The following is a 4102-nucleotide window of genomic DNA, read 5'->3' as shown; positions in this document are numbered from 1 at the left end:
CACATAGTGGAGAAAGAATGCACTTTCATGGAGGGTGATTCCAATATTAAGAAGAGCCCAATATTAAGAAGAGCGAACTAATTGTTTTCAAGAGAGAAGCTCTACACCCCCGTCCAATGTGATCCACCAACAGACCTCATTGACGGTCTTGATGGACAAATATTACATTCAAAATATTCAAAAAATCATAAGTTCAAATATTACATCTAGAAGTGATGCCTCATTTAATAGTGAATAACACAACAATCAAAATAAAAAAATAAAAATATTAAAAAAAAATTAATATTATCAAAAAAATTAATTTTAAAATATAAACAATCAATTCTATGGTTAAATTATTCTCCAAAAATACCCTCTTTTTCTAATCACTATTTGAGGTAGAATCATTAAATTGATCCACTCACCTAAAGATATCATAGTCCTTTATTGGTCTTCTCCTTGTACACCTGTAAAATTTTCTCCCATAACCATTTTCTCTTCTTGATGTAAGTAGAGATTATTGCAATCCTCGGTCGCAGTACTAAACTCTAAAAGCACCAAAAGTCATCGAGCTCATTCTTACTGGAAGTTAAAATTCACAAACATAAAATAACTTGTCATAATAGTACAATGATATAGTTATATGAAAAATTTTATAGCAAGAGTAATAGAAATACATAGATAAATATTTATAAAATCGCAATGTCTCGAAATAAGATAAACTGATAAATAATTTGTCTTTACAAAAAGATACGACCTTAAAAAAATGGGATGATAGGTTCCTTTAAACCACATGATATCAATCTTAGATATATATCCCAGAAGCATATCAACACAAAGACCCTCAAGAAGAACTTAAACAATTATATGACTAAAAATAAGGGGAACTTTGTTGCCCTGATATCTCTCTCATATATGTCAAAATTTATTGCAACATAAAGGTCATCACATTGAACCTCTAAATTCATATATCTCATCATAGACTTCCAAACCAAATAAAAAAAAATATATTACACCCACGATTGTTTTGGAGGCCATCTATGTGGGATTTACATGCTGAAAGAATGAAAACTTTGCAATTTACTCTCGTAACTTCATCATCTCCTCAACACCTTTTCCACCCAGTGTACAGAAAATTCACAATTAGCTTGTAATATTGACTATCCTAAGTGATATTCATATGTTTCATGAGGGATATGTGACTGATTTTCATCCACATTCTTTTGTTTTACCTATCATCACCAGTATTTATGAAAATGAATAATCGACTTAAATTTTTATAAACAAAAAGATGAACTCATTTCAACAAAAAATTTACATCACTTAGGCAAATGAAATTTTCTATTTATCAAACAACACTCCAAACATTTGTCACCCCAAATGAACCCTCAGTGATAAAAAAACATTCAATATTTCATTTATTGAACATCAATGACAAATACAAAAGTATCAAAAAAAAAAAACAAAAAACAAAACAAAAACAACAGACAAAATGGTTCAAAAATAAACACCAAAATTTAATCACTCGAAATTGACCATAGACCCATTAACCAAACCATAATGAAGATTCCACTAAAACCCAAAAACTTAGCACCAATATAACCAAAGAAATTCAAGAAAGCAATCCACATCTCTCCTCACATGACACAAAAGTGAGAATAGCCAACATTATAAAACTTGAATGGATGCACCAATGTAACCAACTAAATCCAAGAAAACAATATGCATCCCCAACAATCTTTTCTCCACATTGCACACTATTTTTGATAACCAACATCATTATAAAATCCAAGCTCAAGCACCAATACAACCAAATGAATTCAAGAAAGTAATCCACATTCCCCCATTCTTTCTCCACATGGCACAAAAGTGTTAACAACCAACTTCACTACAATACTCAAACCTGAACACCAATATAACCAATTGAGTTCAAGAAAGAAAAACATATCTCTACCAACTCATTCTCTACAAAACACAAAAGTGCTAATAGCCACCTTCATTTATAAACCCTAACTGAACATAAATATAACCAATTTTAGGGAATCCCGTACCATGAATTAGAAACTAGTCCACAAAAATTATGCCCTCGGTCAAATTTTTTCAAACTCTTTCTAAGAAAAAATGCATTAAAAAATAGTGAACTGCACAAGCAGGTCACAAAATCCATTCCTATAAACCCCCTTTAACTATAAACAACAATGCATAGTCATATCAAACACACAGAGAAACAAGTAGAGGTAATAAGGAGGTTAACACCCACACGCATTCCTAATTTCACGACTAAAACCAGTCCTTGAAAAAATACCTTCACATAACATAAAACTATCCATACAGGTAAGTTGATCTAAATTCACTTACTCCAGCATGATAAAACTATAAATGTTCAAGTAAAGCCCACATAGAGCAACATATTAGAAAGTAAACATCTCAAATTTTGCAAACTAGTATGCTTAATGTCGAAAAAAAATTTTCCAAAATCTTTTTTAAAAAAAGGAATCAAATGAAGAGTGGGTTGTACATGCAAAGCAGAAAATTCAATTCTCCAAACCTCCCATAAGTGTAAACAACAATTTATAGATATATTTATTGAATCTATCTGTCTCAGCAGAGACGAAGAATTCAAATAACAAACTCACAGAAAAAGGAGTAGAGGTAGGAAGAAATTTTGGAACGATAAAAGAAACTTAAGATTTTAGAAGGTATCGGAGGATGATGGAGTTCAAAGAAAAACACTATCAATCGAGCTCTTGCCACAAAAAAGAATTATTATGGCATCATATTGACAATGGAGTGGCTTTGTGCGCTCGATATTACCCTTGTAGGGAGAACTTTGTTATTTTATGAGTGTGAAACTATCGACTGCAGATCAATGACCCCGATGTAAAAATGAAGGTATGCAATAAACAATCACGTTGAATCATAATTTTGAACTGCGAAGCTACGGAAGCACCACACCAAATGGACTCTAAGTCGAATGATACCACATGGACTAAATGAAATAATACTAGAAATATTGATTATATTTCAACATCAAGTAGCCTACACGTCATAAGAAAAATCATGATTTAAATTATTATTATGAGTTAAAATCTTATTAGCTAATAAAATATTTTCATAAATTAAGAAAAATTATAACAAAAGGTTGTCATGAACTTGTTTATAAGATTTCTTTTAAATAAAAGTAATATTTACTTGAATGCACAAGTACGACTGTATATTATTTCTTGCACATATTATGGAGCCTACCTCTCAAAGTGGTTGAACCAAGCATGCCTATCGAAGTAGCTGAACAGAGCCCATCGGCCAAAGTAGCTAAACACGTCTCTTCCACCCATGGGGGTAGACAACCCAGAGAGATACAATTGCTAGAGATGGTCATATTACCAACAAGAATCTGGGCCTATCCATCTTTAAAATCTTGTTCTAACATCCGCATGACGACCTTTTCATCATGGCATAATGAATGGAAATCATACTGTACTAAATATGTTTTTTTAATTATTTTTCATCTTTCTATAAAAGGAAAGTCAAGCTAACGGGAAAAGAGACTCCGCTCGCTCAGAACGTCTTCTTTTTTGAGATTTTTGAAATTTTTTGTATTATGAGTTTCTCACTCTCTCTCTCCTCTCACTTTAGCGAGCATGTGATATTCAAACTTATCGTAGACTTGAGTTCAATAAAATAACTCTGAGGCCTCTCAAGGATCTTACATCCATCTCTCATCTAAATTTCCTCTACAAAAATAGAATCTTTACCGCATTGTATGTACTCACAAACGCTACGAGACCCTACATCTTTAAATGATTCAACATTATCATTTTAATGTTTTTGCAACAAATTTACTGTTATGATGATCAAAAGCAATATGATTTGGAAAGTTTTGTTTGTAAAATATAAAATTAAAAAGAAATCGAGTTTTCCTTTTGCTGTCTAGCAAGCAATGAACTGATTCGAAAGATGGTCAATTTTTATTGTTTTATAAGGTTTTTAATAGTAGAACTGCCAGCTTTCCATTAGATTGATCTCACTTGGAAGACTTGTATTTCATCTCTCTTAGTCTGAAAGCATTCAGTTTTATTGGTCGAACAGCTTTTAAATTTATTAATAACTATATATATATATA

Source organism: Phalaenopsis equestris, unplaced genomic scaffold (assembly GCF_001263595.1).
Source record: "Phalaenopsis equestris unplaced genomic scaffold, ASM126359v1 Scaffold000655, whole genome shotgun sequence".
NCBI lineage: Eukaryota > Viridiplantae > Streptophyta > Magnoliopsida > Asparagales > Orchidaceae > Phalaenopsis > Phalaenopsis equestris.
This window is presented reverse-complemented; position numbering follows the sequence as displayed.